A 12,262-nucleotide genomic window follows, 5' to 3' on the forward strand; every position below is an offset into this window, starting at 1 on the left:
TAGACCAATGGGAATATTGCGTGTCGTGGATGGAAAGATTTGAATACTACTATGTTTTCACATTGAGTTCAGTGTAACAAGGCCATTTCCGTGTCTTGGCACACAGCCTGAGTTAACTTTGCTTTGCTGGATGTGGACGCAATGAATTCTGTTTGAACAAGAAATCATGTGTAACAAATGCTTTTGCAAAATCATGTCATGTCATTAAAGTAGTTACTTTAACAAAGATGGGCTTCACAACAGCTGCAGTTAAATATCTATACACTGTTAACATATTTTTAAAAATAAACTTTTAATTATAGAATAGTTTTCAATTTACAGAAAAGTTACGAAGATAGTACAGAAAGTTACCAGGTACTCTCTACCCAGTTCCCTGATTATTAACATCCTATATTAGTGTGGTACATTTAATACAATAAATGAACCAATATTGATACCTTAATATCAACTAAAGTCCATACTTTATTCAGATTTCTTTAGTTTTTACCCAATGTTCTTTTCTGTCCCAAGATTTCAAATTGCATTTAATCTTCATGACTCCTTAGGCTCCTCTTGGCTGTGAGAATTTCTCAGACTTTATTTTTGATGACCTTAGCAGCTTTGAGAAATACTGGTAAGAAATTTTGTATAATGTCCTTCAATTGGAATTTGTCTGATATATTTCTCATGATTAGACTCGAGTTATGTACTTTTTGGAGGAAGACCACAGAATGCCATTTTCATCACATCATACCAAGGATATGAGTTATCAACATGATTTATTACTGTTGATGTTGATCTAGATGGCCTTGCTGAGGTAGTGTTTGTCAGGTTTTTCCACTGTAAAGTCACCCTTTCTTACTCTTTTTCTCTGCTGAACTCTTTGGAAAGAAGTCACTAGGCAGGCCATACTTAAGGAGTGGGGAGTTATGCTTTACCTCCTAGAGAGTGGAGTATTTATGTAACTCATTTGAAATTCTTCTGTATGGATTTGTCTATTCTCTCCCATTTGTTTATTTAATAATTCATTTGTTAAATATTCTATTTCATAAATACACTAATAGTCTTAATAGTCTATTTCAGTATAGACTCATAGATATTTATTTTATACTTTGATTATCATTGAATACGATTCTATTTTATTGTTCAAATTATTTTAACTTTGGCTATTGGAAGCTCTATTGGCTCCTGTGTCACTTTGACACACCCCATCCTTGTACATCATTGTAAGCTTTTTTTTTTTCTTAATTACTTTCTTACTTTCTGGCGCCACAAGATACTCTAGGATTACCTTGTAATATTTCCTGTCCCCAGCCTAGAGTCGGCTGTTTATCAGGGGAATTCTGGTTCCTTTTATTGGAGAATGGTTATAGAAACAAAAATCTGGGGGTTAGATGTGCTTATTGCTACTGGAGTATCATTGCTTATAGGCCTACTCAGCTGACAGAGCAAGAAAATATAGATGTATTTTAAACCACATACATATATATATATATATATATATATGCACAACGATAAGTAGTTCTACATTTATTCATATGTGTCCCTATTAAGGTAAACCGGAGTTCATACTGATATCTGTAACCTTACTCCATTACCACATGGATCATTCTAGCCATTTCCCCTTACTTCTCTATAACCTTCCACTCCAACAGTGAGAAGCCTGACTCTTATTGTCTGTCATCCATTTATGTAATTTTCTGATTCCAGTATACATGTATAGTGGTTTCAGAATTATGAATCTTGGGAAACAGTGTAATGTACTTTCATATAGTTCCTTTTGCCTCTGGTCTTACAGACTTTACTCACATCTAAAGTGACTTAGGGCCAGGAGTGGGGACTCATGCCTGTAATCCTAGCACTTTGGGAGGCCAAGGCAGGTGGATTGCTTGAGGCCAGGAGTTCAAGACCAGCCTGACCAACATGGTGAAACCCCATCTTGACTAAAAATACAAAAACTAGCCAGGCGTGGTGGTGTGCTACTTGCGAGACTGAGGCACAAGAATTGCTTGAACCAGGGAGGCAGAGGTTGCAGTGAGCCAAGATCATGCTACTGAACTCCAGCCTCTGTGACAGAGTGAGACTCTGTCTCAAAGAAAAAAAAAAAAAAAGTGACTAGGTTAGCACCCTTAGCACCCTTTTCCTCTACTTCCCTCTGTGAGGTGTTTCACACATTCATAATACAGTTCCATTATTTTGTCGCAATTTACATTTCATTCTGGGCTCCCTTGACTTCCTGAATAATTTTTGAAAACTTTGTATGGGTTAAGGTTTGTTCTTTGTGATTTAAAATTCTATAGATTTTGACAAATGCGTATTGTCATGTATCCACTATTACAGTATCATACTGAAAAACTTTATCACTCAAAAAAATCCCCTCTGCTTTACCTATTCAACCTTTCCCTACCCTGATGAATCTTTGGTAATCACTCATCTATTTATTGTGTCTCTTTAAATTTAGCAGTTTTTTAAAAAATTTAAAGTTTTAAAAATATTTTTAGGTTTGGAGCTCTAATAAATTGATTGGTCTTTCCTAGATAATGAGTACTTTGTTTGAAAATGAGTATTTTTGACCTTAAAGAAATTATAGCTTTTATCAATTATACTTGGCAATTCACAGATTTGGGTTTGTGTTTTGAAGTAGCAATAACATCTTACTTTTTTTTTCTTTTTTTTTAGAAATAGAGTCTTTTGGGTTGGAGTGCAGTGGCACAATCATAGCTCACTGCAGCCTTGAACTCCTGGGCTCAAGTGATCCTCTTGCCTCAGCCTCCTGAGTAGATGGGATATAGACATGAGCCACCATGCCCAGCTAATTTTTTAATTTTCAATTTTTAAAGATGAGATCCATTATGTTGTCCAGGCTGCTCTCCTGGCCTCAAGCAATCCTCCTGAATTGGCCTCCCAAAGTGCTGGGATTACAGATTTGAGCCACTGCACCTGGCCAATCTTACCATTTTTGATGAAGTGACAGTCACTTATTATCTTTGCAGACCTTTGAGACATTTAGACAAATTGAGGCACTTGATGTGGGGAGTAGGATAAAGGAGTTAAAGGGGATATTTCAAAAGAACATTTATGTAAGAGAATCCACTCATGCAAGGCAAGAGAGAAGTAGTAGTTATAGCTAAAAAAATTAAGGTAATGCCTACACAGCACTGACTTCATTGAGTACTAGAGCTGGGTTAGATACTTGCTGTAGCATAGGATCTTCATTTCAGTTCAGCAAACTCTCACTGAGTGTCTGCTCTGCTTGAAGCTGCTGTGCTGTGTACTCTAGGCTTACCTTCTCCTGCTGCCATGTTGGGTTGTATACTTTCACTTTGGAAGAGTTGGCCATTCTCCAACATTCAAGGGCTTCCCCAAGCTCAGTTAGGGCATTCCTCCCTGACTACCTGGAAATGGGAAGACATGGGTGATGTCAGGTCATACTTCAGTCCCTCTCCCAACATGGCCTCAGTCCCACAGTTGCTAGTTGAATACATAGAATCACTTAACTTTGGGAAAAGGGGTGGAGAGGCCCTTTGTGCTACAGAAGGGAAAGGACTTTGACTCTCATTTCCTTCAAGTACCCTTAGGTTACTTCTGAAAAATAAGTGGAAGATATCAGAGGGGGAAAAAGCAAGAGACACAAGTACAAAAGGCAACGTTTTGTTTAATCTGAACATAGATTAGCGCATAGTGAAGAGGAAGGGAACTCACACTTACTGAGTGCCACCTATGTGCCAGAGTCTGTGTTGGGAGTTCTCATGTATTTATTCTCTTTTTTCCCCTCAACATGGCTCTGTGAAGTAGATTTAAAAAAAAAAAAAACCTTTATTTTATGGATACATTGGGGTTCAGAAGGGCTCACTAACTTGTCTAAGATCATACAAAAAGAATTGAATCCAGATCTTCTTAATGCCCTGACGGCACTCTAAAATAATCTTGGCCTTTTAAAAAAAATGTCTGAAACCTACCCCAAACTCAATTAAATTCCAATCTCTGAGAGTTGGGATGGGCATTAGTATTTTTTATAATTGGGCCAAGTGATTATAGTGTGCAGCCAAAGTGGAGAACCATGACTCTGACTAAAGAGGCATTGCCTCTCCTATTACTCTCCACAAGAAGGGACGGGGCATTTTTTGAACAAGGGTGCATTCTAAATACTCTTGAAACACTTTCAGATACATCCCTTTTTCTCTGCTCCTTCTGCCCACCACAGGGTCCTCTTCATCTCTGGATATCTGTAAGTAAGCAGACGGAGTGAGGAGAGAAGTTGTTATTGATAGTAGAGAAATACAAATTCAACTGAATTAATGTAATCAGTATTTCTCTTTTGATAAAACATGTATGTGTAGTACTGATAGACTGTCAAAGCACAATGTCAAGTAGTGTCAGGAAAATTTGATACGGTTTTCTAAATTTGTTGACAACTTTGGTTCGTTGAATATGCATTCACCAACACCAAATAGTACTGACTTATTATCTTGGTTTATAGGCATCATAAAAAAGATGGGGCATGGATTTCTTGCTGGTAGGAAAATAATTTTGAATTCCCGAGATTAGATTTGTTAATTGCCATATAACATGTAACATTTTACCCCCAAATTTTTGAAGTATTGTGATTTACCATATCTATGGCATCTCAATTATAAAAATCCATTCTTTTACAGTCTCCTTTTAACCTTGAAATTGACCATGAGCAATCATAATATTTTGATTCAAATCAAAATGTTCAAATGTCGTAATATTTTGAACACTTTTCATATGTTATGAAGAACCTCTTTGTATATTCATCTATAACTAAAGTTGAATACATAAACACAGGCATTCTTGGAATTGGCAAAACATATCATTTCATACAGTAGTTACCCTGGGCATTTATTTTAGGATACGTAAAACCAGAGTACCACCTCTCATGAGTTTTATCAATAGGCTTCTGTTTTAATGGAGAATTAGAAACAATATAGAGAACAGAATGTTCATCTTCCACGCTATCCGACTAGCTCCGTCCTTCCTGTCCCTACTATCTGGCCCCTAGTGATGCAGAAACTACCATTACTACTTAGTCCAATTTATGTGGTGCCTGCTTGGTCACTGTTGGGTTTATGGAGCCTGCCTTAAACTATCAAACCACAACAACATATTGCATGTTGGACATTGTGTATGGTCCTTCCTGATTTCTACACCTAATGTTAAGTTCCACAGGGAAATCTAAGGAAACCTTGATATTGCTCCCTGATTATTACACTATAGACAAATTGCATGGTGAATATGTTTCTTGCTTACACTCATTTAACAGTTTTTTTGTTTGTTTGTTTGTTTTTAGCTGTGATCAGTTTATTGTCCAATTACTTATACTTTTCTGGCAAATGATTTCTTTTTCCTATTTGCCCCTAAAGTGAAATAGCCTACTTTGTGAGGATCATCTTGCCAAATTGTAGCATTATTTGTAACTACCCAAGTCCATTTTGCATATGTCTACTGACTCAGGAAACATTCAGTTACATTCCTCAAATACCAGTAATAACACCCCATATAACCACTGCATATCAAATAATCTCCCACTTTTTCACCAGGATTCTTTTTTGCCTTTTATTGCAAAAAATTTCAAACATAGAAAGTAGAGAGAATAATAAAACATATCCCCGTATACCATCCAGCTTCAGCAGTTATAATGTCATCCCTAATCTTGTTTTATCTGTACCTCACCTATTCCTCCCCTTTTTGAAACTAACCCCAGATTTCATCTGTACATATTTCAGTGTGTGTCTCCAGTAGATAAGGACTTTGGAAAAATTACAGCCACAGTACTACTATCATACCTTAAAAGTTAACAGTTCTATAATATTATAAAATATCTAGTCCATTTTCAAATTTCTTTGATTTTCTTTTTCTTTTACATTGGTTTGAATCAGAATTTCAAGATCCTGGTATTAATTTTGTTGGTATATCTTTTTAAATCTCTTTTAATTATAGGTACCTCATTATTTTTTTTCTTCTCTGCAATTTATTTGTTCAAGAAGTTGAGTTGTTTTATTGATTGCTTTAATCTAGTCTCCTACAAACCGGATTTTACTGATTGCATTCCTGTTGTATTTTTTTAACGTGTTTATCCATGCTTTCTTTTTCCCATAAGCTGGTATTAGGTTTAGAAGCTTCCACTTTTGGGAAGACAGCTTCAGAGGATGTGATGTGTGCTTCTATCAGAAGGCACCAAATGAATGTTTGTACCCTCTTTTGTTATGTGAACAGTCATTGATGATTATTGTTTATATTCATTCCTTTGTGAGGTATTGCAAAATGGTGATACCCAAATGCTACCAATTTTAGTCTTTCATTATCTGGAATACTTTAAAGAGACTTTCCCCATCAATGATTTGGTTCTCCTGGGGTACAGTTTGTGCAGCAAAGGGAGGTTGAGTGTTGCTATTATTCCCCTTGTGTGTTTTCACCATAATGAATTGGTTCTAAAAGTGAACAGTGATTTCTTCATAGTATCATTATGACTATGTGGATCTCAATATATCTGATACATTTCAATCTATCGCAGTTATTCTTTTTATTGCTGCTCAAATTTCTTCTTTTTTTCTATTTTGGCCAGTAGGAGCCACTGAAAGTTGGCTCCTGAGTCCTTTTGACACAACCCTAGTAATTTTAGATAGTGTCCTTGCTTTCTGGTATACTTCCTGCCCCAGACTTGGTTGGCTATTTTTCCAAAGGACTTTAGACCATTTTAGTAGAAAATAGCATTTAGAAATAGCAATCTTGGTGCTGGGATAGAAGGTAATAATTTACTAAAAACCTATAGGGAAGGAGGGAATGAGCCATGTAGATATTCGGGAGGAGAGCATTCCAGGCAGAAAGAACAGCATGTGCAAAGACTCGGAGGCTGGAGCAGAGGGAGCAAGAAGAGGACAGTAGTAGGAAAGAAATAGAGGTGATGAGGAGCAGGTCAGGCAGGGCCTGGTGGGAAGCTGGAAGGACTTTGGCTTTTCTTGGGGTGAGATGGCGCCTTTTATAAGTTTTGAGCAAAAGAGTTCCATAATCTTTTGTTTTGTTTAATTTTAACTGAATTATTATGGGTTCTGGGTTGAAAATAGGCTGAGGAGTTTGAAGAGCAGAATCTGGGAGGAGACCAGTGAGGAGGCTATCACGATAATACAGGATACAGGTGAGAGATGATGTGGCTTGGATCAGTGTGGTAGCAGTAGAAGTAATGAGAAGAGTCAGGTCCTGGATGTATCTGGAAGATAGGACCCGCCGAATTTGCCAAAGGGTTGGACTTGGATTGTAAGGAAAGAGGATTCAAATATGACTCCAAGGTTTATGGCCTGAGATGTAAATGAAATTATAAAACATGATAACACGAGTGGCGTCTCTTCTGTGGGTCAGAACAGTGTATCTGTGGGAAAGGAGCGAGGATGGGTCAGGCAAAACTTCATAGGGGATGATGTGGTTTGGATATCTGTCACTTCCAAATTTCATGTTGAAATGTGATCCCTAATGTTGGAGGTGGGACCTGGTGGGAGGTGTTTGGGTCCTGGGGGCAGATCCCTCATGAATGACTTGGTGAAAATGAGTTCATTTGAAATCTGGTTGTTTAAAACAGTCTAGCACCTCCCCTTTCTCTCTTGTGCTCCCTCTCTTGCTATGTGATGTACCAGCTCCCCCTTCACCTTCTGACATGATTCTAAGTTTCCTGAGGTCCTCAGCAGAAGCAGATGCTGGTGCCATGCTTCTTGTACAGACTGCAGAGCCATTACCTCTCTTTATAAAAAATTACCCAGTCTCAGGTATTTCTTTATTGCAATGCAAAAACAGCCTAACACAGGGGACCAGATATTTGAGTCATGAAAGATACATAGGAGGACCAGGTGGATAAGAGGGGAAAGAGCATTCTGAGCAGTGTAATAGCTTGTATACATTTAGAGTTGTGGCCAGGTGCAGTGGCTCACGCGTGTAATCCCAGCACTTTGGGAGGCTGAGGCAGGCAGATCACGAGGTCAGGGGTTCGAGACCAGCCTGGCCAATATGGTGAAACCCCGTCTCCACTAAAAATACAAAAATTAGCCTGCCATAGGGGCATGTGCCTGTAGTCCTAGCTCCTTGGGAGAGTGAGGCATGAGAATTGCTTGAACCTGGAAGGCAGAGGTTGCAGTGAGCCAAGATAGTGCCACTGGACTCCACCCTGGGCGACAGAGCGAGACTCCATCTCAAAACAAAAATTCAGAGTTGTACAAGGATTATGGGTTCTAGAATTAGATTCAGTTTTTGGAGTGCAGGAAGCCTATAACAGGAAATGAGTTTAGAGAGGTAGAGAGAGTCCTTACATATTCTATGACAGGAATTTAAATTTTATTTTATGCATGATAAGGAGACTAGAATTTTTAAAGTCTGCCAATGACATGATCAGATATTGATTTCAGAAAGATGAGGAGAGTATGCACTATGGCAGAAGTGATGGGAATGGAGAGAGGAGGTGAATTTGAGAGGTCTAAAGGTGTAGAAACAATAGGATTTGGCAAACATTAAGATGTGGGATGTGGGGAGGGGCCTAGGAGGACCCTGAGGTTGCTGGGTTGCATGACTAGGTGGATGGTGGTGCCATTATCTAATGTAGGGGTCGGGCGCAGTGGCTCATGCCTGTAATCCCAGGACTTTGGGAGGCCGAGGCGGCCTATCACCTGAGGTCAGGAGTTCAAGACTAGGCTGGACAACATGGCGAAACCCTGTCTTTCCTAACACAAAATTAGCCAGGCATGGTGGTGTGCACCTGCAATCCCAGCTACTCGGGAGGCTGAGGCACAAGAATTGCTTGAACCTGGGAGGCAGAGGTTGCAGTGAGCCAAGATTGTGCCACTGCACTCCAGCCTGGGTGACAGAGTGAGACTCCGTCTCAAAAAAAAAAAAAAAAAAAAAAAAAAAAAGGAGGGAATACTGGTACTCGATGGAAGCAGATTTGGAAGTAAAGATACAGAGTACAGTTTGGATGCTAAGTTTGAGCTGCTTGTGGGATATTCTCTTGACACCCAGTAGGTGGATGGAAATATAGATCTAGAGCTCATGGGAGTGGATTTGGCAGAAATGTAAAGGCATGAGAAGTTATGACCTAGGTAGAATAAGTGAAGTAGGGAGAGAAGGCAAAGGGTGAAGGTCTAGGGAATACCAACATTTACGAGACACAAAAGTTGACTGAAAAGGAGCCATCGTACACAGATGGAGGAGGAAAAACTGACATGAGGGGGGTTCTGGAAAATAAGGAGAGATCAATTTTCAAGAAAGAAGGAAGGCCAACAATGGCCCATGCTACAGAGATCCAAGAAGATAAAACACAAATTGGTCTTTACTTTAGAGGCCATTGGCAATCTTAGGGCAGTTTCATTGGGGTCGTGCGGTGAGAAACGGGAATGCAATGGAAGGAGGAATAAATGAATGAGGAGAGAATGGAGGTGATGAAGGTAAGGCAAAGGTAGACCATGGTCTCAAGTAGCTTGTTTGTGAAGGAGCTGTTTTTGTTTTAATGAATTTTTTAAAAATTGTGATAAATAGACATAAAAGTTACTATATTGCCAGGCCTGGGGGCTCATGCCTGTAATCCCAGCACTTTGGGAGGCCAAGGTGGGCGGATCCCCTGAGGTCAGGAGTTCAAGACCAGCCACCTGACCAACATGGAGAAACCCTGTCTACTAAAAACACAAAATTAGCTGGGTGTGGTGGCACATGCCTGCAATCCCAGCTATTCGGGAGGCTGAGGCAGAATAACCGCTTGCACCCGGGAGGCGGGGGTTGCCATTGCACTCTAGCCTGGGCAACAAGAACAAAACTCTGTCTCAAAAAAAAAAGTTACCATATTAATCATTTAAAATTTATTTTTATTTTTGTAGAGATGGAGTCTCGTTATGTTGCCTAGGCTGGTCTCAAACTCCAGGCATCAAGACAACCTACTGCTTTAGCCTCCCAAAATGCTGGGGTTACAGGGAAGGCCAATGCACCTGGCCCATATTAATCATTTTTAATTGTACACTTAAGTATTTTTACGTACATTCACATTGTTGAGCTGCTAATCTCAAGAACTTATTCATCTTGCAACACTAATAATCTATACCATTAAACAACAGAATTTGTTTTTAAGAATGAGAATTACTTAAATATTTTATATGCAAGGCGGATGAACCAGTACAGTGAAAGAGGATAAAGGTGTAGGAAAAATGAAAATTCTACTATTCTAAGAACTTATAAGACCATTTCATCATTAAAAGACAGACAAATATCTTTACCCCTTTCTAACAACTTCCACCATCTTTCTGAGTGCAGTTTAAATTTTCTACTTTCGATTACAAAAAACAACAAAATTGACAATGATGATAATTTTTTGTTGAGAAAGAAGATTTATTTTTTAAGATAAATTCTGAGGCCTTTAGAAAGATACACACAAACTCCCATCTCTTTTATAATTATTCTTGTATGAATTGGTGATAATATATACTTAACCATAGTATTTTCTTGATGCTGAGGAGGGTGCGAACCTGGACAACATGATTAAATTGTAGCACAGAGCATATTACCTATAAAAAGCATTAAATATTGTCAAAAGGCTCATGTAATATGAGTTAGGGGTTAAAACTATGTTTCTATTACTCCATATTCAGTTTGGATGAACTTCAAATATTTATGAAGTGCTAGTTATTATAATGAGATTTTACCTCTCCTGGTTAAACCAGAAGTTGGGTACTAGAACAATTTACTTTTTACTAACTCTTTCTCTCCCTGATGAAATGTAAAGAGAATGAGTCAATTGTCAAAGTAACCTGTTGTCGACAACGTCTGATAGAACATGATTGAAGTGACCTTGAATTTTAATTTTGTTTAAAATAGAGAACTGTGGCCAGGCACTGTGGCTCACACCTGTAATCCTAGCACTTTGGGAGGCCAAGGCAAGTGGATCACTTGAGGCCAGGAGTTTGAGACCAGCCTGGACAACATGGTGAAACCCAAACTCTACTAAAAATACAAAAATTAGCCGGGCTTAACGGTGCACACCTATAATCCCAGCTACTCGGGAGGCTGAGGCACAAGAATCACTTGAACCTAGGAGGTAGAGCCTGCAGTGATCCGAGATCACGCCACTGCACTCCAGCCTGGGTGACAGAGTGAGGCTCTGTCTCAAAGAAATAATGTAAGAATGTAGTAAAATAGGCGGGGCGCGGTGGCTCACGCCTGTAATCCCAGCACTTTGGGAGGCTGAGGCGGGCGGGATCACCTGAGGTCAGGAGTTCGAAACCAGCCTGACCAACATGGTGAAACCCCATCTCTACTAAAAATACACAAATTAGCTGGGCAAGGTGGTGGGCGTCTGTAATTCCAGGTACTTGGGAGGCTGAGGCAGGAGAATCACTTGAACCCGGGAGGCAGAGGGTGCAGTGAGCTGAGATTGCTCCATTGCACTCCAGCCTGGGAAATAAGAGCAAAACTCTTGTCTCAGAAAAAAAAAGAACCTAATGTCCTAATGTAATAAAGTAGAGAACTGTTACCACAGCACCCACCAAAGTGTGTCTCTCATTGACAAGTTCAGGTACTTGTCTGTCTGTCTCTCCTGCCTACCCCTCAGCCTCTGGATCTTCCCTTTGATCATTCTTTTCTCTTTCTGGCTTTGAGGTTTTGGTTTCCATTCTGTAATTCGCAGAATATTTTGTGGACATGCTCTTTTCAAATTTCTCTCCAAAACAATAGTACAAAGGCAGTCAGTCATAAACCGATTATATTGTTGGTTTTTACAAAAAATCCCATCATATCACCCAAAACCAATTTTATCATAACAGGATGAATATCAGACCAATATTCATTTTAGAGATGTAGTCTAAACTGGCTCGAGAGAAGGCATCCATTGAGTCTTTCATTCAATATAATTAGTTGTTATTACACATGCAAAATCCTATAACTATAAAGCATTTCAGAAATAAAGAAAGGGTTGTTATACAGCTCCAAATTTATTAAAGTATAAAAATGTATTAAGTATATACCATGTGGCACCGTGCAAAGTAACAGATGCCTAAACTAAAAGGTTATCCTTCATCATTATTAAAGTATGACTGAAAGTTCGCTGGAGAATATAGTTTCTACATAGAGTCAAAACAATCCTTAGGGCTCACAAATTTAATGATTTATATGGTATAATTGGCTTTAGATACAAATTTTCATGCCAGACACGCAATGTAGAAAAAGCAAGAACTAGGAAACAGGAAAACAGATCTACGTTTCTGCTTTGCTGCAATTCATTCACTTTTTCAACCATTCATCA

At 38.9% G+C, this 12,262-nt stretch overlaps 1 protein-coding gene and 1 long non-coding RNA gene across 5 annotated transcripts in view; one reads left to right on the forward strand and one right to left on the reverse strand.

Moving 5' to 3' along the window:
• Positions 1-12,262, forward strand: part of ENTPD1 (ectonucleoside triphosphate diphosphohydrolase 1) — a 173,636-nt gene that overhangs the window by 48,088 nt on the left and 113,286 nt on the right. The gene's annotated exons all lie outside the window — the stretch shown is intronic.
• LOC119627954 (uncharacterized) overlaps positions 1-12,262 on the reverse strand; it is a 170,901-nt gene that overhangs the window by 11,885 nt on the left and 146,754 nt on the right. For all 3 annotated transcript variants that reach the window (XR_005244187.2, XR_012094024.1, XR_012094025.1), the window contains 2 exons: positions 3,688-4,205; positions 3,266-3,564 (listed from right to left, as the gene is read on the reverse strand). This is a non-coding gene — a long non-coding RNA (uncharacterized lncRNA). The remainder of the gene's footprint in view (positions 1-3,265; positions 3,565-3,687; positions 4,206-12,262) is intronic.

Source organism: Chlorocebus sabaeus, chromosome 9 (genome assembly GCF_047675955.1).
Source record: "Chlorocebus sabaeus isolate Y175 chromosome 9, mChlSab1.0.hap1, whole genome shotgun sequence".
In the NCBI taxonomy this organism is placed as follows: domain Eukaryota; kingdom Metazoa; phylum Chordata; class Mammalia; order Primates; family Cercopithecidae; genus Chlorocebus; species Chlorocebus sabaeus.